The 27,714-nt window shown below is 42.8% G+C and overlaps 1 long non-coding RNA gene across 2 annotated transcripts; it reads left to right on the top strand.

Annotated features, from left to right (window-relative positions):
• Positions 1-6,849: 6,849 nt before the first annotated feature.
• LOC123373158 lies at positions 6,850-27,707 on the top strand. Of its 2 annotated transcripts, none has more exons than XR_006580589.1 (3): positions 6,850-6,948; positions 12,978-13,102; positions 27,094-27,707. It is a non-coding gene; the product is annotated as an uncharacterized LOC123373158 (long non-coding RNA). The 2 variants fall into 2 exon arrangements; XR_006580590.1 differs by lacking the exon at positions 27,094-27,707 and adding an exon at positions 16,274-16,395.
• The last annotated feature ends 7 nt before the right edge of the window (positions 27,708-27,714 follow it).

Raw genomic sequence — 27,714 nt, 5'->3', positions numbered from 1 at the left:
GAAACCCTACAATAACAAACCAGCGTAGGCACTTGAAGGAGGAAATATACTCTGAATTAGGGTGACCAGATAGCAAGTGTGAAAAATCGAGATGGGGATGGGGGGTAATAGGAGCCTATATAAGAAAAAGCCCCAAATATTGGGACTGTCCCTATAAAACCAGGACATCTGGTCCCCCTACTTGGAATAAGATCCTCCATTTCTGCTTTAAGTATCCAAGGGTGTTATTGCGGGCAATTTCTACTGAAACTTAAGTAGGAAGAGCTAGTGAGTTATAGCCCCACAAAACTTCCGTGTGCTCTACGTAATGGACAATATGAAATTACCACTCAGCACTGAAAATAATAACAGATCTGAACAGTCGACTAGGAGAGCAGTCTAAAAAGGAAGCCAAATCTGGAGGAGGGGAAGGAGAAAGACAATGATGACATTGTCAGGGAATTTTAGAAATTACAAAGATCAAAGTTCTCTGCTACAAGTGCAATAAGCATCAATTACTGCAGTGATGGGATGGGGAGAGGGGTCAAAACCCACCAGAAGAAAATTTTATATGAAGTTTTACTTCTCAGAGCTTTTATATGAATAATGATGATTTCTCCTTGGCATTGTATGATATGCACTTCAGCAGAATGTCCTTTGGCCTTTAAATTGCCAATTGAAATTTAACCTGCTAGAGGACAAGTCCTAGTTTTGTTTTAATTTGCTGTGTTCAATTGAAGTGAATATAAGGACAGTTACTGTTTTCTGCTGAGCACAAACTCATCCAAGGAGATAGCAGTGTAATCAATGGAAAAGAAAGGAAATCAACAGCAAGGAAATAACACTGAGGTCCGGATTCTTCCCTCAGATACCCACCCACAACGCCGATCTAGTTCAATGGGAGAAGCACGTGTTTATGTGTGAGAATGAAAGTCAGCAGAATTTTGCCTGCAGCTTGTAGCAAGAAAATATGTGGTGAATGATTAAGGAAAAGGAGATGGTCCAAATGCTTAAGGGCTTGGGCAGATTAGAAGGAGTCAGCGTTATCACAGTGTGGACAGGCTATAACAAATAATCTTAAATGCGAGTGGATGTATGTGCTGGGTAACACGAAAGAGGCGACAGGAGCATTTGCTATAAAGGGGAAAGGAGTCGTAGTGAAATATTTAATATCTTACGAGAAGTGAGAATACAGATTTGAAAACTGATATATAATGGGACTATTGACACAAAAGAAAAACACACATAATGTATACAAGAATCATGGATGGAAGGAAGAAATCTCATCCAGTACATATCACTCTCCAGTGAGCCAGCATTCTAGACTCTTAGGCTTATTCATGAGACAATGAATCACAGCAATAATCGCTTTGCATGAATTAGTTTGGAGAGTGCACAGAATGTGCTTTTCTTGCATAAATTACCATTTCTATTATACATTGTTTTTCGCCTGCATATTTGCCTTACAGGCTGCTTAGGGGCATAGTACAGGATTCCTAAAGCAAGCAGGCAGCTGAAAACATGATGGTTTGAGTATTTGAGTGGTGGAGGCAGGGATAGCTCAGTCATTTGAGCATTGGCCTGCTAAACCCAGGCTTGTGAGTTCAATCCTTGAGGAGCCATTTAGGGAACTGGGGTAAAAATCTGTCAGGATTGCTTTGAGCAGGGGGTTGGCCTAGATGATCTCTTGAGGTCCCTTGTGAATCTATATACTAAATCTGTATCTATTTAAAAAAAAGAAATACTGGTGATGATTTTTAAAATGAAGCAAGTCCATATATTCTTGAAACCCTGGTCTTTCTGATGTCTGTTTCCAGATGCGGCAGGGTGTACATTATGTAAAGAATTTTTTAATGGTCATTTCCTTTGTCTTCAAGCTTTCCCATACCAAAAATAACTAGACTGTCTATGTAAGGTCAGAAGTTTGGGTTGTGGCGGAAACCACCTTTTTCACAAACACCACATGGAATGTGTGAGTTGCAGCATGGTTCCCTCCTCTCCTTCTGCCCTTGCAATATAGTTCATTAATTCCTTTTTAATAGATGTCAAGAATTTTCAAAAAGTTTTTCATCCTGCAATTTTACATTGGTTTATGGCTCCCATTTTCAAAAGCGGCTAGTGATTTTGGGTGCTTCTGTTGTTGGGTGATCAACTTAAGACACTTTAAAGGGGCCTGATTTTCAGAAAGTGCTGAGCACCTGCCCTCTAAAAATCAGGTCCTTTTATGATGTCTCAAGTTGCCCAAAAATTGAGTCATCCAAAGCTAGTGGCACCTGAAGAAATTGGCTGTATATTTGTTTTAGCTCTTCTCACCGACAGCCTAGACAGGACCTGAATTTTATAAATATTTTATTTTATAAAATCTTTCTGGTCCTCTTTGTACGTCTAAAGAAACAAAAAAGGACACAAGGATTTGGGGAGCAGGGGTTCCTTCACATCACTTGTAACTTGCTCTTTCGGATTCAGTCTCACAAATTTTGGGCTCTGGTGGTTCCATAATAAAACTAGTAAAAGTGATGGAGGCAGCATGTCCCAGAGGATAAGGTATGTGAGTGGGAGCCAGGAGATTAGACTGGGGTTCGTAAAAAAGATGATTATGGTGCTTAGGTACATTTAAAAAAGTATATCTAATGACAAAAGTGCTAAAAACATATATGAGTATTTTAAATTACATATTTACACATTTGCTATTTGGGCCTCTGTCAATTTTGTGATTGATTTCACTTCACATTTAAAGCTCATGGACAACACTTTTCACACACATTTTATTTATCACATTTCCTTAAAGGGTTTTTGTTTGTTTTACAGTTTGTGGGTGAACTGAGCACTTGGGAAAGAGAGGAACTAGAAGCACAAGCTAGAGCTAAGCCCAGTGCAGACAGGGATTGCGAAAGCTTCCCTACATGGCTTTGACCATGCACCTTAATCTGTTTTCATATCAAATTACGTGGTTGTGATGTTCCCCTATGGTGTTGTTTGGACCAGTGATCTGCTAGGCCAGGCCAATCCTTGACTCTGGGAGCCGGCCTTACCCTGCTCTGCTGTCAGAAGCCCCACTCCTGGGCAGCGCTGAAAGTAATTTAAAGGACTTACCAGTACTCCGGAGTCCTGAGGAGGGGGTGTGGCCAAAACCAGAAGAGGCGTAGCCTCTGCCAGAAGAGGTGGGGCATTTAAATCTCTGGGCCTTTTAAATCAAGATTCAGGCTGAAGCTGGGAGCCCCTGGCCCTTTAATCACCCCTGGAGCTACCAGCTGCAGAGGCTGGGAGCCCTGGGGTTTGGGGGTGATTTAAAGGGCCCAGGGTTTCAGCTGCTGCTACTGCGGTGGAGCCCCAGGCACTTTAAATCATCGTCTGCCACTACCCCAAGGCTCTAGTAGCAGGGCTCAGGTGGTGATTTAAAGGGCCCTGGAGGGTAGCAGCAGTGGGAGCCCCAGGCCCTTGAAATCGCCACCCAAGCCCCGTTGCCAAAGCCCCGGGGTACCAGCGGCAGCCGGGGGCTCCAGCGGCGATTTCAAGGGCCAGGGGCTTTCAGCCACTGCTACCACAGTGGAGTCCCAGGCCCTTTAAATTGCCAACAGAGCCCCAGGGGTCCTGGCTGCCGCCACAACTCCTAGGGCTCCAGCAGCGGGGCTCGGGGGCGATTTAAAGGGCCCAGGGCAGTAGCAGCAGCCAGAGCCCCAGGCCCTTTAAATAGCTGCTGAAGCCCCACCACCGCTACCCAGGGCTCTGGGAGCAGGGCTCAGACAGCTATTTAAAGGGTCTGGGGCTACCGCCCCGGGCCCTTTAAATTGTCCCCGGAGCCCTGGGGTAGCGGCAGCAGGGCTCTGGCAGTGATTAAAAGGGTCCGGGGCGGTAGCAGCAGCAGGAGCCCCGGGCCCTTTAAATCACCACCTGAGCCCTGCTGCCACTACCCCAGTATGTACATGAAATTATAACCTATAACCTTACTGTAACAATAACTATAACAACCATGCTCAGTGCATGATGAGCCTTCCGAAGACACCCAACATGAAAAACTTTTCATTGGATACCACACAGTCATTTTATAAAGATGAACATGGGGTTGTAGGGTGTTCCCCTAAGGTACAGAGCATCAAAGTGGTGATTTTGCAATGTAGACAAATGGAAACTAGGGTGAGACCACCTAGTTAATCTTCACATGTAATATCAGTGAGGATTTGAGCCTAGAATTTCAGAGATGTAAAGCTGATTCATTAAGCCATTGTTCCCCCTTTATATACTTGTTACAATATCACCATCATCCTCTTTATATGTAAGGATTTCAGTACCAGACTGTCAGCTTTATTAAACACTTCCAGCCTGCTTGGCTATATCTCTAGGACTGGCTGTAGAAAACATTCCTAAGTATCTTGTCCCAGGATACATTGGGTTTAATTTAAAACCTGTGATTGATTCTTCTAGTGTGGTATCTAGTTGGTTGTCCCAAAATCCTAGTCAGGAACTTCCCTGGCCTTTGTTAAAGTTGATATTGATAGGTCAGCAGGGTGAGTGGCAGACTCCATCTCCACAAGGTCCCAAACACAAAGGGGTGTAGCAAATTTAATGTGAATAGAATCCTTTGACTTCAGCAGCACTTCTGGAAGACCAGATCAGATTAGATTTAAGTAGGATGAGGTTTAGATTAGAGTAAAGGTTTGTTTGTTTTTGTTGTCTTACCTTAAATACAACAGGGTTTATAGAGGGGAAAGTAAGTTTATGACCCTGGTAAACTTTAATCCCTCTCAATTAGGTTTCAGGCCTGGGTGTGGGCTGGAGATGGAGTTGGTCTGTCTGGTTGATCTCTTCCTAACCATGGACTGAGCAATTGATTCCATGTTGATTCATTAATTTCTGTCAACAGCCTCTGATACCATCGACCATGAGGTTTTGTTGTTTTATTTGTGGATGTTAGTGGGATGGGTGGGATGACGTATGAATGATTCTCAGCCAGATAGCTCTCAGACAGATCTCATAGAGGGGTGTTTGCAATTCCTCATCAACCAAGTGGGTCTCAGTAGGAGCTGAAGACTTCTCCTTTGTAATCTCTCATGTGTGACATGCTCATGAGGCCTCTTGGGTGGGAACTTGTGAGGTGATTTGGGCTATAATGGCCTCACTATGTGCATGGTACACAGCTCTGTGCCTCTTTGTCAAGGGAAATGCTGTAGTGGTTTCCCATTACTTGATGAAACAGGTGCTTTGGAGTAAAAGCCCAGGCTGAATACTGATAAAGAGAGAGATGGGGGTGGGTTGGCTGGGAGAAGCATCCAGAGATTATGAGAGGGGTGGTGCCTACCATCAGGGCCAGCTCCAGCCACCAGCTTATCAAGCAGGTGCTTGGTGGCAACTCCGGAGCAGGGCGGCACTTTCAGCTATTCAGCGGCAATTTGGCGGAGAGTCCCTCACTCCTGCTCGGAACAAAGGACCTCCCGCTGAATTGCTGCAGATCGTGACTTTTTTTTTTTTTTTGGCTGCTTGGGGCAGCAAAACCCCCGGAGCTGGTCCTGCCTACCATTGTGGCTCAAGGGTTTGTCAGTGAGATCTGCAGTATAGGGGTGTTCAGGCAATCCCAGCTGGTCCTGTAGTTCCTGGTGGTATCAGGAGCTGAGATTGCTGAATTCCATTTGCACCTGGCTCACTGACACTGTTTTTCTCATATGTGGAGCTTGCTATTGTCTTCCATGCCTTTGCCATCTCTGTCATTGGATTATTGCAAGGTATTCTGTATGGAAGCTGTGACGAATACACAGAAGATACAGCTGAAGAACACTGAAACTTAATGGGGCTGGCTGAGGGAACACATTACACCACCACTCCAAAGACTGCACTGGATCCCTGTTAGCTTCCAGCTGCATTGATCTTTTAAGCGTGATCACATGGGCTCAGAGCTGTTTAGGCACCTCACTCCCACTGAAATCAAGGGGTCTGAGGTGCCTAAATGCTCTGGGTCATGATGCTTAGGAGACTGTCTCCCCTTATCCTCCATCACAACAGATATCATCTAACGAGTTGGGGCTACTATCAGGGGTTGGTGACAGGAGGGTACCTTTGGAGGGCTTTCTGTTCCCCCATTTGTTTCAGATAGCCTAAGCTCATTGATCTTCAGAACATATCTGTTTTCTCTGGCTTTTGCCTTAGGCAGTGGAGACAGTGGGTACTGGTCCTATGTTTACCTTTGATCTTGAGGGTGGCATTGTAGCTGACTTGGGCGACGAGGGTTGTTGGTTGTTTTTTTAACATATATGCACCCAGATACATTTGTGAAAGGTGCATTTTTATAAATATAGCAGTAAACAAATGACTGACAAGAGGAATAAAAGTGTTTCTTTGGTAAACTTTTCTAGCCCTTTAGCATTTGTCTCATTGGAAACTTACATTATGTTAGGAAGCAGCCCTGAGGAGTTGTGGTAACCTACACAATGCTAAACATTCAGCTTAAACCATGATTGTATGTTTAACAATCAGGTGTTGGCAGTAAACAACCAGCCAACCTAATGTAATTAGTGTGGACAAGCCCTACCAAGTACTGACATTTAAATCACACATACAGATCATGAAGGAAATTGAACGGACAGGCTAGTGAATAATACTTAGTATTTAAACAGCCCTTTTCACTGTACATTTCTAAGTGCTTTACAGGGATAGGTAAGCATTATTGTCCCTATTTAAGGAATAAGGAAAAAACTAAGGAACAGAAAAGTTACACAGCACTTTAGTGGTGAAACTGGGAATCAAACCCAGCTTCTTTAGCATTTAGATGAATGCCCTAAACATTAGGCCACATTTAACTTCCCACTGTTGTTATCTGTCACAACTATCTCTGGCCTGATCTCCTCAGCTGTCTATATTAAGAAAGGGGGGGGGAACTCCCTCTACAGATACCCAGAATTCCACCGCTGCCTTCAAGACACCTCACCCCACAAACCCATCTTCCTCCAAGCCCTGACAGAACAACAGCTGCTTTTCAAGGTAAGGATGGGATTAGGGTAGGTTGTGCACCACTTGTTATCATTGACCAGGCCTCTAAACTGCAAGTCATGCTTCCAAGACATGCTGTTAACAGATAAATTGCAGCCTAGATGTAACTTTCCCTGCTTGTAGCAGAATGTGTACTGTTTTTCCATTCTGTCTCACCAAAAATATCCATCTGCTCCAATGTATTTTAATGAAGGCTAAAGGTGTGTCCCTAATTTCCCCATTCCCCAAAAATATGCCTGTGAATAACCTTCAATTGTTGGTATTTATTGTACAGGAAATGACTGTACCACATAACAATGAAAACAGCATGTAGCAGTTCCCTTACTCTTGAGGTTTTTATGTTTGTGTCCCCAAATGCCCCCACCCTTTCCCCAAAATATCCATCTGTGCCCACCCTGTTTGCACTTTACTTCACTGTTCAGACCTCCTTGGTAGCCAATTAACACTGTCTGGGGCAAATTTGCCAAGACTTATTTAAAGCAAGCAGTCACGTGGTTTGAAAAGCTGCTGAGTGGGTTTATTTTTTAACTAACTAAACAGAAGCAGAAGATTATGCCCGAAAAGCATCGTTGTAAAATTGATTAGTACTGGAGAACATATACTTAGAAACAAGCAATGCATAAGTAGCATGCTGTTTTAAGCTAAAAATACCAAGATATTTAAAAATAAACTGACACAAGAAGATCATTACTGGTGGTAAATGCCTAGTGTTTTTTGTTAGTTTCCCTCTAATTCTGTATAATTTTCATATTTCTTACTGGTGTTTCTTAATATTTTTTGCTAGGTTTGGTCTTGTTTTTCAACCAAATATAGTTTTTGCTTAACTTAATACAAAGTGCTCAAATGTGAGTCCATATATTCTCCTGAAAAAACAAAGGTTTCCTATTTCTTTGTATAAATTGTTTAAGAAATTGTGTGCATTGTCTCTGTTGCTGTAGTGCTTGTCTTCCTCCATTTATAGAATAGTTCTAGATGAACACTAGTACTGAGAGCCCCTTTTTCTTTCAGACTATAGTCTTTCTTATCCACTGAAACTCCTTCAGTGTCAATACTCATTGCTTCCTATGGAGAGCTAGATCATTGGATTTCAAAACTCAATTGCAAGTTGTAGCTTTTAAAAGAACTTTCCTGGGCAGTAAGTTACAGCTGTTTCTGTTTGAGGGAAACTCTGTGCAATCGGCCATACCAGTTTTCTGCACAAAGGGAGAAACAAGAGCAGAGCAGATGCCTGGCAAGCTAAAATAGCTCCCTTGTGGCCAAAGTTTGTTGGCTCTGCAATGGAATTCTAAGGGTGGAATTGAAGCCTTGGGGGCAGATGCAGAGGTGATTATATGACAGGATTGTCTGTGTTAGCAGGAGACTGAACCCAATGACCAAGGAGGTACCTTCTGTGTTTTCATTTGTACTGGGGACATAGGCAATTTTCTTTCACAACCTCCTTTTATCCTGTGGTGCAAGTTAGTGCAGGCTCAAGGCTGTTCTAACTTGCCCTGGCTGAAAAAGTTCCCTAAGGGATGACCTTCTAGACTTAGGATCACAGTGATCTTGTCCCTTCCTACCACCATGCTTCTTACAGAGGAGTGGGGCAGAGTGCAGAGCTGGGGCCATAGTATTCAGCATGGTCCACGTTTTTAAAGATATTCAGGCACCCAAAGATGCAGATAGCTACCAAGTGGGATTTTCAAAAGCACCTAAACACCTAATTCCCAAGGAATCACTCACTCCTGATCCCAAAGAGCCAGGTATGCAGGCACTCTTGAAAATACCAGTAGGTGCCTATCTGCATCTTTAGGTGCCTAAATACCTTTAAAAATCTGGCCCTAAGGTCAGAAGAGAGAGCTGGTTTGCACGTAGCTGCTGTAAATTGGCATACTGTAATTCCATGGAAGTCAGCCCAGAGAGCTCCATTTGATCTGTCATTGGCTGGAATGTTAATGTGGTCAGTGCTGGTTGTCTATTTGCACAAGAGAAATCAGTTTATACAACATGACACTGAGTTTGAATCATCACCACAATGATTCATTCCTAACTTTAATTCCTCCAGCAACTTGAAAGCAGCCCCAGGGGCTGCAGCCTCTGAATTTAGCCCATAGCACCCTAGCTTAGGAGAGGCACTTTTTATTTACACCGAAATAGAAATTAAATAAGACAAAGGTAATTCATGAGTTCCCTTTACCACAACTGCAGGTTAACTACAAAGCTGATCTGCTTGCTTGTCAATTACATTTACCAAGAATAAAACCTGTAATTCCTATTCACCAAGAAGTATTGGTATTTTTTACCAATATGAAAAAAATATTCTTGTGTATATTTAAATTTGATGCAATGGTAGCCCCCAGTATCATAAAGTTTAAACACTCCTGCATCCACTTGAATCAGCAGAGGGAATTCAGGTAGGCAGGACAAACTTGTCTGATCTGAAATTTGACCAAAACATCAGGTTTATATGCTTCCTAAAATTGGTCATTACCTTTTATTTTACCTATCATTCAAAAGCCAGTAACCCCAGCAGATAGTGCTCCCTGACACCAGGCTGATTTATAACTGCTGACTCAGAGGGAAGAGTGCCACCTATTGAATCGCCAATCTAAGGGGATATAATTATGTGTGTTTTTTTTGGGGGGGGGGGGGGGAGGTATTTGATTTGATATGGAAACAAAAACATGAAGACTTGTTCTATTGCATGATGATGGGATAAAATATTAAAACAATATTCTAAAAGCCCATCTTGCTAATATGTCAATCAGTGGCCAGCATTTATTTGAACTTGGATTTTTGCAAAAGGCAGTGGTTATTTCATTGGGCTACTGAATGTGCAATCCCTCCGCCAAGTCATATGGAGATTGAGTGGGACAATTTACTCAGTTCTTAGTACGGAAGTGAGTGGGCTGTGGAGGAATTTTCTTATTAAATCCTCATTGAATCCATTAGCTCAGCCCCCATATTTGGGGAGTTAAACAAGTGGAGATTTCGAGAGCTAAGTGAGTCGTCATCTAGTGTACATGGAAGAAATAGAACATTTGGCACTATTGTCATATACACAATTAAGCTTTCAAAAACCTAACTCAATATTAAAAACACCCAACGTAATTATTTATTAGGAAGTTACAATCAGCCTGTGAGATCTCCAAGGACCATGTGCTGTGTTGGAACAGGCAATGGGGGATAATTCCCTTAGTATAAATCTTTCCATAGTGTTAAAAAAAATAAAAAATAGCAAAAATAAGTATAATTAGGGCTGCAAAATTATTCATTTTCCCCCAAAGTAGCAAAGAAATTTAGGATTAAAACTGTACTACATTTTTTCCTATCTTGTATCAATAGATTACAACGCTAGTCATTCTGCTCTAGGATCTGATCCACCAAGGCACTTACTAATTATTATTTATTATTAGTCTATATTGTGATAGTACGTAGAAGCCTGTATCATGGAATATGATGCCATTTTGCTGGGCACTGTACAGACACATAAGAAAAAGATGGTCTCTCCCCCAAAGAGATTACTATTATATGTTTAACCATGAGTTTAAATGAACATGCATGTGCAGTCCCATTTAAGTCAATGTAGTACAGTAGTTATTTCAAGTAGTCCCTAGTACTGCTAACAAAGGACTTAATTCTATAACCCGTAATCACAGAAGCCCTATTGAAATCAATGGGTCTCCTTGTATGGGAAAGGATTGAAGGACTGGGCTGTAATACTGGACACTGAAGAATAGTTATGCAATCCTATTTTGTTACACACTAATATAATGCAATTAACATCTATGGATGGATGTAATAGTCGATCCACCCACGCTTGTCACTATGATATGGGAGTTCTTGTCTAGGTGTACTTTTGGAGGACAATTTAGAAAACAGAATGTAATTCCAAGTGTTTGTATGAATAATGGTCTGAGGGAATAATTTGTATTTTGTGCATCTATATGCAATCAACCTCTTTAATAGCCGGAGCAAAATAATGCTGTTCTCTGTTGGAATGAAAGCCCAGCTAGAATGATGGTATTGTTTCAAATATTTTGAGTTACCCCAAAGAGAATTCTCTATTTGGGCTAATTAACTGACTACTTATCAACTAGGGTTCTTAGAGTGGCATGTGAGGAAGGGCATGTGAGGAACAGTGCTTATGTTAAGGAGAACTGGTTAAGTGTGTGTAATTTTCACACTTGTTACAATCATTTCATCGTCATTGGGATGGATGAATGTGGCATGATTTTCTATTTTCATTAAATTTTTTGTCACCAAAATGGGGTCACTTCTTTATATCTCAAAGAGGTAAATATTAATTAGGCTTTATATAGGTAATCTGCATGCAGGTGCCAGAGAAAAATCCACCCGCCAACCTGAGATCAGCATTCTGGGTTGTAGCACAGCTCTCTTCCTTAGCTGCTCTTTCATGCATTGGAATAGCAGCTGCTTCTCCTCCACTCTCCTTTTTGTGGGCTGTTAGAGCCATAGGACTCTTGCTAATTTGGAGGCCCTTCTCCTGTCTGATCCCCATTTTTCCACCTATGTGAGGCTGGCACAAAGCTCCCCCTACCCCTTCCCCTGGTACTAGGAGAATGCAGACACTCCCCACCCGTTCCCTCCCTGCAGCATCTGTGCTGGCAGGCATCTTGCACAGTCCCACTGTGAGGCTTAAGTGGTATGGAGACTTTTTTGCATTTTACCCATTGTGTGTGAATGGTGGGGATGTGGTGTTCCACTCTGACCTTTCCATATAGTCACTCTTTGCTCACTTACTTTCTACCCTGCCCCCGTTGCGTGTGATGTCGCCAGCCAATCCCACAATACTAATATTTAGAATGTCAGAGCACTGCTTTGAGTGCTGTTGAGTTTCACCAAATGAATTGCTAGCAAAATTCTGCTAGCCTGTAATTTGTGTGAGGAAAGTCAGGGGTTATGGGTGCTGTAATGACTCATCACAGTCAATCTGTGGGAAAAAATCCATCTTGCTTAATTAAATAAGAAGTAGGGATGGGCATAAGTTTTGGCCTGGACCCATTTTAGACATAAAGGGGCAGGTCTACACTTAAAACGCTGCATCGGCACCGCTGAAGTGCTATAATGAAGATGCTCTATGCCAGTGATACTCGCACTAAGGCTCGTGAGCTGTAAGTGGCTCTTTAATGTGTCTCCTGTGGCTCTTTGCAGCATGAGATATTAAAACACTGTGTTATTTAATTAACAACCAATCAGGATGCTTTTACTATGTTAACCAATTGTTGTTGATTAAATAACAATAGTTGGTTACTCATTTTGCTGTGATGATAATATATATACAAACTAACGATGAATATATAGCACTATAGTAAATGAAACCATGAATTCACACTACTGTGGCTCTTTTGGGTAATGCTAATTTGGCTCCTGAACCACTGAGATCTGGGGATCACTGCTCTATGCCACCCATAGTTAATCCACCTCTGTGGTAGCGATGTCAGCAGGAGAAGCTCTTCCACCACCATAGCACTATCTACACAGGCACTTAGGTCAGAATAACTATATCACTCAGGGGCATGGATTTTTCACACCCCTGAGCCATGTAGTTATACTGAAGTAATTCTGTAGTGGAGACTTGCTCAAAGGCTGTTATGAGTTTTTTACCCAGAATGAATTAAGCTAAAGCAAACTTCACTTTAGTTTTGAATGAAACTGCTACAAAAGACCTTAATGTGCTTTAATGAATGCATGTTACATTCATACAGTTAGTTAATTTGGCCTAACATTCCTGAGTGTCCCCCTGACAACATGCCCTTAGTTTTCCCATGTGTGAAATGCTCATAGGAATTATCAACCTTTGTAAAGTACTTTGAGAACTACAGATAAATGCGATGCCTAGAAACACAAAAATAGGAAAGAAATGGATTTATAGCTCTCTAACGGTGTAATTATTTGTGCAGGCATGTGGAAAGACTCTGCCACATTTTCTTTTAAAGTATGGTTTCCACAAAGGGCAAGCAATCACGACTTAAATTCCCACTCATTTGTATTCATAAAGAACTATATATTCTATGCAGAAGCACTAGAAGAGTATCTTGAAGTCCCAGGTGTGAAGAAATGAATGAGCACGTAGCTATCTAGTACCTTCAGGTGTAAGCAGACACCGCCTGTCAAGACAGAGGATGAGCACTCTGCTAATCAGGTTTGTATTTGGGTCAGGAAGTTAACTGAAGCTTTCTGAAGTCTGGCCAAATCTGAAGTAAGTTCACCCCTGAGTCCTGGCAGGGTCTGCTCAAAGGTTTTGCTGTGGCAGGCAAACTGGAAATTGTCTGCCTCTTGCACAACTAGCACAAGACATTCTGAGGCATCTAACCGCTGATGATGGCTCCCGTCTGCTCTGCTTATGTGGCAGAGCTGGCTGTTATTCCATGTCTAATATGGGAATGAGCTCATTCCACTTCCTTTTTTGCTGATCTGGATCAATGAGCTTTTTTTCCCAAACTGAATTGCAAAATAAAGGTATGAAAACACTCTTTTGCTAAATCCAAATCAAAACTACAACAACCCCAAAATATTCCCTGTATTTCCTTGCAGCTGATTTCAAGGACAATGACAATAAAGAGTGCAATCAGAACGCTTCCTCCCCGCTGGGGAGTGGGGAATGGAGCTGTAAAAACTGGTTCATGTTGCACTAGCATGTTTGAAATCTTCATTCTCAGTGTGAAGAGGGTAAGACTGTAACACTACAGGGGGAGGGATAGCTCAGTGGTTTGAGCATTGGCCTGCTAAACCCAGGGTTGTGAGTTCAATCCTTGAGGAGGCCACTTAGGGATCTGGGGCAAAAATTGGTCCTGCTAGTGAAGGCAGGGGGCTGGACTCAATGACCTTTCAAGGTCCCTTCCAGTTCTAGGAGATTGGTATATCTCCTTTTATTACCTTAACACTAGTTGTCTTCCTGGGGTAAAGAGCTGATGTCACTTTCCACTGGCTTTTCAAACCAATTCTTTGTTTAAATGATATATTGGTTAATGGTGAATTGTGAAAATGCGAAACAGATCACAGTGGTGATTGAAGTCCCCTATTTATGCACAGACGATATACAGCATAGGCATCAATAGCAAAAAAGGAACCTCTGCAAGTGCGCTAGGCACTCTGACATTTGCTTAATCTTATAACAGCATAATACACCCAGCAGCATTTAAAAAACATCATTCAATAGGAACAAGGCCACTGAACAATCACTAGGTGGCAACAACTTCTGGTTACTGGCAGCCAAGGCTAGATTCAAACTGATAGACTATAGAGACTTTTCCACCTAGGCTATCACCAAGCCTCGAAATCACCTAATCACTCCCAATGAGAGTTTAACAGCTGAAGAGTGTGACATGTTGACAGGCTTCCAGGTCAAAATGAATCATGCAAAGAGGAGAATTTTAGTGGTGAGCTGATTGCTGCTGACTAATGTACAGAGACCAGAGAATGGCCAGTGTTGGAAAGGAATTCAGTAATTAGAGCCACCTGCTTTTGTCTCTTTTTACCTCCTCTTCCGATCAAGAGAAGAACTGTAGTTCCATCTTGAACTACCCAGGGCTCAATTCCTGGCAGAATTTGAAACTGGCAATTGCCTTCGAAAGGTGAAACAGTCTACTTACTTACTGATGTGTTTATGACATAGTTAAAGAAAGGACTCGGAGATCTCACAGATGCTGCTCTCAAGTTTCCAGGTTTTGACCTTCACTCCTTTTCTATGAAGAGAATTAACATCAGCTGAAGATTCTTCTACGACTGCGATGTCTATACCTGATTATACAATACTCATCATTTTTAATCAGTGTATGACATCTTCTCCACCAGTAGTTAGAGATGTAGATTGCATTGAGGGTCTTTTGGTTGCAAATGACATGCATGGCATGTCTCAGTCTTAAGGTGGCCATATTTTCAAAATAAAACCCTGGGACACTTTTGTGGTAACACTTTTTTGCAGTGTCATGAAATAGTCAGACAAAAGGCAAAAGTACTCTTTAAAAAGTGTGCTTGTGCCCATACTGCCAGCTTCTGACTCAACGGTGACACAGGCATATTTCTTAGAGTGGAGGATTTTCTCCAGTAACTTAGTGCTCTGAATGAGTTTCTCACGCAACACTGAACAAGTGTCACGAACACTCATTTTGAGCAAAAACAAAAAACACTTTGACAGTGTCTATGCTAATTCAACTTTTTTTCTTAAAACATTGTTCATCACACGGAACACTCATTCCACTGGATGATTCCTGCGTGCATTAATTTATCAATGAATATTAAACAAATAATTTGTCATTATAGAAGAAAACAGATATGATTAGTGAGATGAAAACCTGGGGCATTTCAGGTGTTCTGAATGAAGTTGTTGGAACATAGTTTTTCATATGATGTCCCTAAGACTGTCCCAGTAAAACTGGGTAAAGTGACCACGTGTCCCAATCTCCCAGATGTCTGCCAGATTTTAATTATCATGTCCATGAGCTATGCAGCTGCAGCAGCATGAACCTTCATTAAACATTTCTAAGCTTAAGTCTCTTTCTTAAAATACGGCTTTCTAAACAATTATTTTTGGTCAAATTGTGACCTTTTATGGAAAATGCCATGGGAGAACCAGGAAACTCCAGACATTTCAATTTGTAGAACTTCCTCTAAATCATCCTGTCTGGTGATGAGATACAACTGTCCCCACCCACCAAGTGGTCAGATGCATCCTTCCCTTAATCTGCAGATGCCTCAAGATCCACAGGGAGATTCTGTGGATCTCAGGGCATCTGAAGAAAGCTGGTACATTTGTCTGGAGACCAAGTCACTCCATACTACTGTTCAGCTTTCTCTGATTTCCTGTAGCAGCAAAGATAACTCATAAACTCTGCTCCTACTGATTCCTTGCATGCACCTGTCAACCTCATCCACACAAGGAGGGTGAGACTCTAGTGCAGGAGTGTCTGTCTGTAAGATAAGGCTAACAGAGAAGTGGGGTAATCCCTGTGAGTCTGGAGAGTGGCTGTCTCCTGGCCCTGCCCAGTGCTCCCCATAAACCTCCATTTTTATCAGCAGACAATCACATGGTAAAACTTCAGGAAAAAAGAAGGTTAATGCTCCATTAACCTAAAAAAAATAAGTGAGCCCAAGGTATGGGTTTGCTTTCATCCCCCTGGGGGCAGGAAGGAAGCAGAGGGGATTTTCTGGCTTTTAGTACAGAGAGGGTATGAACTGAAGCACTTGGCACATGAAGCCGTGAGGGAGAGGAGATAACTTTGTACCTGACACATACTGTCCTTCACTGCCTATGTGTACAGTGTGTCTGTAAGTAGCACTGCTGGTTTTCTGCATTTCCTCCTCTCTCCTGCAGAGCTGCTTTTGGTGACTTCACCAGCATTGCTCCATTTCAACTCCAGTTCATCCGCCCCCTTCCCCCAACCTCAGTGAACCAAGGAGGAGAGAATGGTCTGAACAGTTCCGGTGTGGATTATATGTTGTCTTAAGTGTCCCTGTCACAGTTTTACTGGTGAGCTGTCTCAGGAATTGAATAATGTGCTGTGATCGCTCAAACGTACGTTTGCTTGGCTCTTTCCAACTTTCCGCAAAGTAACTTTTTTTTTATCTTGCCAGTCTTGTCTCACCCTCTTACACAATCAGCTGTGAGAAAAGCGTGTGTGGCTTGCATTATTGCTTGCCAGCAAGTATGGCAACTAAAGTCACCGCTCCCAGCATTAAAATCAGATGCCCTTTTATTTTGATTTGGGAGTTAGAGATACACAGCTCAGAGCTGTGTAGTAAAGATGTAGGGATGACTACCGTGCTAATACCAGAGACTGTTCTCATGCCTTTGACTTATTTGAAATTCTGTGTTTATGGGTAAATGACACCTCTCCCTTGTTCTCAAACTTGCCTCATCCACCATCAGATATTTAACAATTTATTTTCAACAGTAATTAAGCCAGACAGCTTTTAAAAAGAAATCTTAAAGACTGTGATCATTTCCATACTGTTAGCAGCTGGAGCCAAAGCTCATTCTTAGTTTCCCTGTTAAAAACCTTATGCATTAACTTCTCTTACTAGTGGGAGCCAAGGAAGGAGTGGTTTATAGCTGTGTGCATAATACGGTGGTGCTGTTAATAAGGAACTTCCTGGACCTCAGGAGCCCTGATTGAGAAGCCTTATGAATAAAAACTATAAAACACAACTCCCTGAAACAGTTTTAAAAGTGAACAGCAAAGGAGTGTTTGCTGCTCCCTACCCCACCCCCTCATGGCACCTTTTTGGATGAGGATTGCAAATCCCTTCTCTGATTACGATTACTTTATTCCTCTTTCCACTCCAGGAATGTCAGACCTCAGTTTCCTTTTCCCCCAGCAGTAGCCCTCCCTGAGCTAACCGTTTAAACAAACAACTTCAGACACCACAAATGCAATCAACTTACTGAGAGAAAATCACAAAATACAAGAGTCAAACGCAAGTACACCTTAGAGTAATACTGTGAAATACATTGCTAGCATAGTCGGAAGTTTAGGTTACAAAGTATGGCCCAGACCCTGCAACAGCTGCTAAACAAACTTTACACAAATAAGAACTCCCAGTGACGTCACACATACAAAGTTAAACACATGTCTAAGTCTTTCCAGGACTGGGGCCTAGACGTTGTTGCTTGCTGTATCTTTTGCTTTTTACACAATGGACATAAAATAAAGAACCACGTGAGCACAGTGGGGACTAAATTCTGTTTATTAATTATAGCGGGGGCCAGCAACTTCTGGCACACAGCTCGCCAGGGTAAGCACCCTGGCGGGCCGGGCCAGTTTGTTTACCTGCTGCATCGGCAGGTTCGGCCGATCACGGCTCCCACTGGCCGTGCTTTGCTGTCCCAGGCCAATGGGGGCGTTGGGAAGCGCTGCGGGCTGAGGGATGTGCTGGCCGCAGCTTCCTGCCGCCCCCATTGGCCTGGGACAGCGAACTGCAGCCAGTGGGATCTGCAATTGGCCAAAACTGCCGACACAGCAGGTAAACAAACTGGCCCAGTCCGCCAGGGTGCTTACCCTGGTGAGCCGCGTGCCAGAGGTTGCCGACCTCTGAATTATAGGAAACTTGCAATGTTTAGCTACCTATCTACACTGCTCCTCTGGTGGGCTTTTAGTGGCTTCCAGAACACGGTGGGTGCTGCTAGAGGGCTGAAAAACTATTGGAAGGGATAGTATCCAAGTCTTGTACATTGTATTAGCTAAAATTCTTAGGCTTTGTCTACACTGGATTTTGAGCCACTGGTATCGCTGTAGGACATGCCCTCTCCCATAACCTAGCAGTTTTTAAATGAATAGTTGAGACTAAAAAAAGGTATAAAATAGTGGCAAATTTTTGGTAGTGGATATATATTTCTTCTAAACTTCTGCTTATGTATCTTATGCACCATTCATCTAGGATTTCAAAGTGCTCTACAAACATTAATTCCACGTATTGCCATTTATGAAGTAAGGTAGCATAAACCTTAAGCACAGAGAAATTAAACGAACTAACGCAAATCTAATGACTTCCAGTACCCTGCTCTAGCCATACTCCTTACTATCTTCTGATAACTGTTTCATATTTAAAGTCAAGGAGAGCTAAACTAATCCCCTAACTGTGGATTCCATATACACCATGACAGCTGTGTTCAGCGTTTCAGAAAGAGACTCTTTACTTGTGAGAGACAGAAGAAACACGCCGATTGGTCCTAAACACTGCCATATCTTCCCTAAATATGATGTCCTAAATACTGAGTAGGTGAGTCCAAGACTACATGGAGGAAAAAAAGTAATTTCTTCTGGGAGGCAGTGAGAGTTGGGGTTTTTTTAATTATTTATTTTATATAATATATATTTTTTTTCATATTCAGACAGCACAGAAAAGAATTTGCCAGAGTTTTGTGGCTGCCATCCGAGAAGCCCCAGACTACACAGAGATTAGCTGCTGTGCCACCAGGTGGAGTGAAATAGTTAAAATCATGGGAGCAGGCCATTAATTAAAAGTGTCACATGCAGAAATCGCAACCAAATGTGTCACACAGCCAATAATCCCGTAGTCCTCCAGATGCCTTCACAAGGTCCATCATAACTGACTTCCTTACAAAAATAATGTATTCGTGCAGCCAAATTGTCAAGACCAGTCCTCCCAGACAGCTTCAGACTCTTTCTAGAGGTGAAAAAATGAGGGAAAGAATCAAAAACTGTAATAATCAAGTGTACAAAATGCCCATCCAAATACAGGCAATGGGCTTCAGTTCTGAACTACAGCTGAATGAAGCTATGCTTAGCTTGGGGGTGGGGATGGGAGCACAGGTATTATATTTATGACTTCTGGGTTGACTGGTCCAGTCCTTCTCAGAAGTTAGAGAAGCCAGAGAGTTGTGCTAATGTATGTTAGGTGCTTTGGCTATTCTTGGTCATTTTCTGGCCAAGAACAGCCAGAGGGCCGCAGCTCCCTGGCCATGCCTTCTCTCCCAAGAACACCACCTCAGCATACTCCTATTCTGGGGACCCTGAGGGTGGGGGAGGGGAGTAGCAAAGTGCTTTTTCAGAAGCTTTGTGCTACCCAAGGAAGCCACTTTCACCGGGGTATTTCCCAGGCAGAGCCCAGATCCAACATAAAGGGATTATAACAGAGGCCAGAATCAGAGCCCTGAGTCTTGAATTTGGACTTCGGAGAGCAGAATTTGGGGCCTGATCTGGATCTGCTCATAACCTAGAGCATAGAATCTGTCAAGAGAGAAATATATCCTACAGCACAAAAAGAACTACACAGCTCCGTACAACTCCATCAAAAGTTTTTGATAACCATGAGATAGAAGCATAAGGGGCTTGCGGCTGTTACATGTAACATCTAAAAAGTCTGTTACACTAGCCAGTGTATGAAACATCTCTATCCTAAGTGTGAGATGTAATGTTTGATATATTTCATGTACCTTGTTGTGGAAGGTTAATGCTTGTTTTGTTTTTTAAGTCCTATACAATCCTTCTGTCCTGTTCTTTCATACCAATCAGTAAGAAATATTTTATTTTGGGGCCTTTTCCTGCTCCCTCTTGTCTCTTTCCCGTTATATTCAGGGGAAGCCATTGCTGCTAGAGATGCAGATATATATTCTGACTGATCCTGATAGCACCAGCCAGGCCATCAATTTCTTGGTTAAATAAACAAGACTTACTGGGGTTATTTATTTATTTCTCCCATTAAGTTGTTTTGGTAATGGGAATAGTTTTATAACTGGACTATAATAATGTCTGGGAAATTTTATGTATGGCTAGATAGTGGCAAGTACAGCAGGGCACCTCAAAGCAGCACTATGGGACAATAACTTTTGGCGTTTTTTCCTGCCAGTAACATAAAGCAGCAGATGCTTTATCATCTTAACATGCTTAAATCTATTTGCTCTGTTGCTGAAAGGAATGGAGTGTGTGTGTGTTTATGTGGAAGGCTGTGCTCACATGATGTGCTTCATCTAACTTACAGCTCCTATTATTGCTGATGGGCTGAAGCATCCTGGGCTGAGCAAGTGTTCGTCCTTAGGATTGGGTTATTTCTTGCTGCTCTGTGTTTTCTCACTTTAAAATTGTCTGCTCTCACCTTAGAGCTCACTGGAGCCTGGCAAACTCTCCCCCCCCACACACACACACTTACGAATGAGAAGGAAATGTTCACTCTGAATGAAATTCTCCCATGGTACCAATTCCAGGCCCTTTACGCTGCTTAATCCAGGACTGAGGCTGGGTGTGAGAACTCTGGATGAAACAGCCTCTGGGAAGCCTGTGCATTTTTGGAGTGGTGGAGCTTCCATGGTGGCCCCACATTGACCAGAACTAAGGATTGCAATGGGGGTAGGCCAGAAGATGGGCCATGGGGTCCTTGATGCAGATCCAGTAACATTTAAAGAGGGGGGGAACTGAAGTGTGGGAAGGTTAAATGACTTGCCTGTGTTCATGAAGAAAGTCAGTGACAGAGCTGGGAAGAAAACCTAGATCTCTTGACTCCCAGTGTGGGAATGTGACCATGGGATCATTCTACTTCCTTTTTTTTGGGAGGAGAGGAGGGGCAACATAAGCCTTGTGTCTATCGCTTTCTCAGAGTCTGTACATGTAGCTCTCATGGCTGAGTCTTAAATAAAGACTCCAGCCTAATGCATCCCAGACTCAACCCCAGAAAAAAGCCAGCATTAAATATAAGGGACAAGCATGGCAAGAGTAGATTTTGATTAATCAAAATACCCTTTTGGGAGCAAGGAGCTACTGAGAAAACAGCAAAGGAGTTAAATATAAGTCATTTGTTACTGCACGTCGGGTGAGGTATTATGGAGGCTTTGAGTGAATCCTGCCTTCTTGGTAGAGTGGTCATGTTAATCAATAAGGTTAAAGAGGGAGCTGAAGGAAGGATTTTCTAGGGGTTAGTGCACTAGCTTAGGAGACCTGGCTTCAACTGCCTGCTCTACCACAAGTTTCCTGTGTGACCTTGAACTATTCAGATTGATTTCAAAGGCAATTATGTGCCTACATATTTTTAAAGCTCTGGCTCAGAGGTTTTGGTGCCTCAGTTCCCCATCTGCTATAGCCTCCGTTGTGGAAATCAGACTGCATGATCATAATGGCCCCTTCTGGTTTTAAAATCTCTGAATCTCTCCTTATTTAATGACCTCTTATTGGAATCTCGATTGGAAATGGTCTCTTCTATGCAGCATCGGTTCCTCTCTTTTCTCAAATATTTTTGTTGAGGGTGTGAATTTTTATCATTATGATGCTGGAAATGATACCAGTGCCTTTAGACACATAGCTGTGATATGCAGCAACATTCAGCAATATCTGGTGTATTCAGCATTTCAGCTTGATTCTTGTTTCTCACATCTGTTTGCAATTTCATCAGTCATAAAGTATAACAATGATGACTGTTAATTTCAAAGGATGCTATAGATACACCACACAGAGAGAGTGAGAGGCAGTCAAGTAGCCAGAGTGACTGCTGTCAAGCAGGACTTACTGACAGAACAGAATTCTACCTTCACTAAATAAGAGTTTCATCCACATATCTAAGAGCAGAACTGCCCCCCTTCTCCCCATTATTAGTTTTAGACATTATTGCAGAATATTAGGGAAATATTTTTGTTCAACATAATGGATTATTCATGATTTTCTGTCATTTTATATGCTGTCAAGACCAATTACAGCTCCTGCCCAATTCCAGCTGAGCAGGAGGATGTTTGTCTTGGTGCTGACATAGTGTTCCCTCTTGGTTCAGGATGAAAAAGAAGCTATTAACACAACCAAAAAGGAAAGTGTCTCTCCTAGGCAGGTGTGAGGAATTTGTATGTCTTCCATATAGTTCAATGGAAAACCTGCAAGATTTTCCACTCCTTCCCTGCAGGAAGATCTCATGTTTTAGCTGCTTAAACACAAAAAAAGTGACATCTTCTAGCATATGTTGTAAAGAATAGGAAAAATACAGCAAAATCTGTTATGAGAAATATATTTGACAGAAATGCATGTTTATCAGAATTGCTTTTTAGGCTTGATTTTAATAACTAATTCAGGAGAAAAACTTTATCCTTCTATTATGTGGGACTTCAGTAAAATCTGGATTCAGAAAATGTGCACTGCATCAGCATTAAGCAAAAAGACTGTTATTTTCATAGTTTAAAAGCCCTGATATCAGTGTTTAAATGGGACAGTTCTGTGTCTGTCACTGAAAGTGTTGCAGGACATTCCAGAAAGGGAATATTCCAAACAATTGGGTCTGTACACTGTTAAATTCTTGAATACATGTTCAACTGCTGGGGGCAGGGCCAGGCTGAGGATTTTGGAAACAGAATGTGCAGGGAGTCTTACACGTACTTCCATAACCTGTGCAATTGCACTTTGGGGGTGGACAGTCGTGTACTTTTCACTAGTGAGTGGGTTTGGTAAGAGGTGGCTTATGGCACTTGCCACTGGAGACAAGGTAGAAAGTGACTAGAGTCCAAATTTACCTTTCCAGTTAGGGTGGTAGCGGCTGTGTAACAGGAGGGCTAGGTGGTCCCCTGCGAGGGGATGCTGAATGAAGGAGCCGCTGCTGCTGAATCTTGTTCCTGTGCCACTTCTGGCTATCTAAAAGATGTCTGTGCTTGCAATTAGCTACAAGATGCAGTTGTGAATTTGTTATACACACATTGCTCTTTCAAACAGAAGGCTTTCACGGGGGAAGGAAGAGCACGAGCATCATGATTCTTGCATTATAATTGTGCCCTTTATTCACAAACTGTAAACCAATAAGCTAATTTATAAACAATGCAGACATTGGACCTAATCCAAAACTAATTGAAGTCAGTGAAAGTCTTTCCTTTTCCAGCCTTGGGATGAGGCCTATAAAAAACATACTGAAAGTATTACATCATGGTTATCTTTTTATTTTGGTTAAAAGTCGACAGATAATTTAAAAAAAATAGTTGTTCCTAATTTTGTGCTCATTTGTGTTCTTAAAGTGGGCTTTTACATGACACCCGTATTGACTCACTGTAGTGAAAAATCTAGTTGTATCCCCAGATTTATTGGGCTACTTACCCAAAGGCTCTCAGGTCTGGTCTACTCGTAATTTTTATATAAGTATAAGCACCTTACACCAGTATAAGGACTGGTCTACACAGCAGGGTTAGGTTGACAGAAGGTGCCTTGCGTCAACCTACCTGTGGAAGTGTATTCACTTAAATTTGGTTCCTGATGATGTAAGTGCCTCCCTATGCCAATTTAGTAACACCAGGTCCCCCAGTGGTGTAGAGTCACCGTCGATGTAATTAGATCAACAGGGTGTCAATTTAGACACGGCATTGCTTACGTTGACTGTTTCTGGCTTGCAGGAGCCATCCCACAGTGCCCTACACTGACAATACAATTGATAAAAGTGCTCCTAGTGAGAACATGCACCACCAACACAAAGAATCAAGCGTGTGCCCTCACAAGTGATTTAATAACTGCACTGGCTATATGCTGATGTAAGATAGGTTGATATAATTTTGTAGTGTAGACATGGCCAGTGGTGAGCTCCAGCTGGTTCGCAGCGGTTCGCGCGAACCGGTTGTTAAATTTAGAAGCCTTTTTAGAACCAGTTGTTCCAGGACAACCGATTCTAAAAAGCTTTTAAATTTAACAAAGGCTTGGGCAGCTGTCTGCCCGGCCCCGGCCCCAGCTCACCTCCCCCCTCCCCTGAACGCTCCGCCCTCCTTCTCCTCCCCTTCCCCTGCTGCCCGTAAATCAAATGTTCGCGGGAAGCCTGAAAAAAGGAACAGGCAGGTAAGCCGGGCGTGTGGGGGAGGGGGCGGGACGGCTCCTCCTGGCCCTGGCCGAGCGCCACAGCCTGGTCCCAGCCAAGCGCCCCAGCCCGGTCCCAGCCAAGCACCCCCAGCTCGGGCTGGTCCCGCCTGCGTGGCTTGGACCCGGCCCAACTCGGGCCCCGCGGCTGCAGCTCCGGTCCCAGTGTCGGCCGGGCCCGGGGAGTCGGGCCCCGCGGCTGCGGCTCCGACCCTGGGCCTGGCCCTGGCCCCGACCCCGGCAGGGGTAAGGGGCCAGGGCCGGGACTGGGGCGGGGGAGGAGGGGTTGGATCGGGCAGAGGTTCTGGGGGGGCAGACAGGGGATGGGGAAGGGGGGGTTGGGTAGGCGCTGTGTGGGAGTTCCTGGGGTCTGTTGGGATGGTGGTGGATGGAGTCGGGGCAGTCAGGGGACAGGGAGCGGGGCAAGTTTGGCAGGGGGTGGGGTCCTGCGGGGGAGTTAAGGTTGGGGGTCTTGGGAAGGAGTGGTCAGGGGACAAGGAGCAGGGCAGGGGGGGTTATGGGTTGTGGTTTCTGAGGGGGGGCAGGACGTGGGTGGGGGGTGTACTCACTGGGTGGTTCCCTACCGGGTCTTCGGTGGTGGGTCCTTCAGCCGCCGGAGCCGTGCTGCCGAAGACCCAGTAGGGAACCGGTTCCTAAGATTTTGGCAGCTCATCACTGGGCATGGCCTAACTGTGTCCGCCACTTTAAATATACAAACAGTACAGCTTTTGTATGTAGACAATCCTTTGTAAAAATCTTTACGTAGCACCTCTAACAAACATTTAGCAAAACAGTTGTCACAGCTATTTTCCAAAATGAAGTGTTAAGCATTTACACCAGCAGAATTCCTGTATCGCAAAGTTTAAATGGGCCTTTTTATTAAGAACTGCAACAAAGCAGTTTAGTTTCAGTATTTTTCTGACCAGTTTGTATGACTTCTGTTGACAAGCTGCTTGATGGGAGGGAAAAAAATTCATCTGCACATAACTTTGCATATTTTAGTGATCACTTGTGCATAATTCTCAAAACCTTGATACATAATTCCTCAGTGTGTAATTAATAAACCAAAAATCCCGTAAAACGAAGGAAATCCATGTCTACTGTGCTTCGTAGCTGCTGAGATCTGGAACGCTTTTATGCCTCAGCTTTGCAAAATTATAAAGTAGAGAAAAATATCTTTAAAAAAGAAGTGTCTTTTCTGCATTTGTGTACTTGCTGCCAAATGTGTGAATGAGGCATTGCAGGGCGGTCTATTTAAGCACAAAATAATAAAAGTGTCAGTGAAGCAGTTATGTTGATTTCAGGCCTGTTAACATGGTAATAGTCACATAAAGCACAACTAGCATTTTGATTCTAAAAAAGATTGGTAGCTCCCATAAAACAAAGCTATACATACTAAGCAGGCTTTACAGATTACTTGTAATGTGTATGTCAGAGATCCACAGGGCAAAAGGTAACTTCTGTGCATCTCACTAATACTCTGCACTGTACTATGATCCTCACCATATATGTTTTACATAGTGAGCTGGCCAGGTTTATCAGTCAAACTCTGAATCAGATGGTGATTAATGTAAACACAAGGCCTCTTTATTTTGTTTCAGCAGTACATGGGTGCTCATTCAGCACAATCAGAAACAAGCAGAACAGTGCAAAAAGCAAATACCATTATTCCAAATATACTCCCCCCCCCTCCAAGATACACTTAATTAGAATAGAAAGGAGGAACTGAATAACATTATTCTGTTCGGTGTTTTCCTCAGAAACAGCTGGAAAGAGAGAACTGGAACGTATGTACAACAGGAACCAGGCAGACAGGACCATTGGCCAGTTTCAGCAAAACTGGCCCAAGGAGGTGTAAATTACATGCTGGGTAGAAAAGGGTGTGCTCTCTAAGGAGAACAGCCAGTATTGCTGCCACAACCCTCCCTCTAGGTTCCTGCTGAGGGAACAGCTTAAGTTGCACAAGAACTTCCCCAGCAGGACCCTGTGAGGGGATGTGCTGAATCAGCATGTTGCCCATACTGCCCCGCACTGCTTCTTGTGTTGTCCATGGCTGCTGAAGCCTAGTAGAGGTTACATGACTGCTTTGCACAGCTGCAGCCTGGTCCCCAAGTGAATGTCCTAATGTCAGTGACCTACACTAACAGTAACCTACATCAACGTAGGTCATTGTTACCCTGGAATGAACCTAACCCACTAGCTTGGAACCTTACTGGACATGGAACAGGAACATAACGATAAAGAGGGATAGTCTCAGTGCAGATTCTCTGGGATAGGCCTCCACCTCACAAAAGCCACCACTATTCCCTGATGACAGTCTCAGCAGACAAGCCTTTGAAGGCTCATCCGCATTAGAACATGTTATTGTGTTTCAGCACGACTGAGAACCCTGGAGTTAGATGAGACGATGGTGACCATGACTTTGTGGTCAGTGTAGACTAGGACAAGCCATGTTAGAGCACTTGCCTAAGGTGTGGGAGACCAAAGTTCAAGTCACTGCTCCAATGACTATTTATAACAAGTGAAACAACTTCAGCAAGAGAAAGTGAGAGCTACCCTAGGCTGCCTCATAGCCCAGTGGTCAGGGCACTCTCCTGCACTGTGGGATACCCACATTCAAATCTCTTTTCCACATCAGGCACACAGGAATTGAACCTGGATCTTCCCCATCCCAAGTGAGTACTCTAACCACTGGACTAAAAGTTATAAGGAGGGCGCCATCACTACCATCTCCTAACCCTGTCACCATCAGTATTTTGTGAATCTAGCCCTTTAAAAATATCTGAAACAAAATATTACTAAATGAATTTTTTGACATCAAATTTTTTCAAGTTTCTGGGTTTGGGTTGACTGAAACCATATTCTTTTTATTTTTCAGAACTGCCAGGGAACCAAAAAATCAGTTATTCACCCACTGCTAATTATAATGCTCTGGATATTCTTGATGTCTATAAAAATGTCCAGTTCCTTTTTGAATCTTGTCAAGTTCTTGGCATCACTGACTTCTGTGGCAATGAGTTTCACAATGTATGAAAAAGAATGTCCTTCTATCAATTTTGAATGTCCCACATCTTAATTTCACTCAATGTCCCCTTGACAGCGAGAAGTTTCTTATATACCTTCTCAACATTATTCATTATTTTATATTGTGGTTTCATGTTCCCCCTTACCACCTTTCTATGGAAAATAATCCCAGGCTTTTCCATCTCTCATCATATGAATGTTTTTCTAGGCCCTTGATCATTCTTGTTGGTCCTCCCCTCTAATTCTGCAATATCCTTTTTGAGATTGGGGTGACAGTACTACATATAGTATTCCAGATGAGGCTGTACCATTGATTTTTATATGAATGCATTATAAAATTCAAAAGCTATACATCTTGTCATGCTTTATGGATTACTTATGGGAACACTTAAAACTATACATGTTTAGAAATCCATGTCTGATTATGCTGGTAATATCTCTGATTTTCAGAACTGAAATATTCTTTAAAAGAACT

This window comes from Mauremys mutica, chromosome 6 (genome assembly GCF_020497125.1).
Source record: "Mauremys mutica isolate MM-2020 ecotype Southern chromosome 6, ASM2049712v1, whole genome shotgun sequence".
Classification (NCBI taxonomy): domain Eukaryota; kingdom Metazoa; phylum Chordata; order Testudines; family Geoemydidae; genus Mauremys; species Mauremys mutica.
Note: the sequence above shows the minus strand (reverse complement) of the source record. Positions and strands in the feature narration are given on the sequence as shown.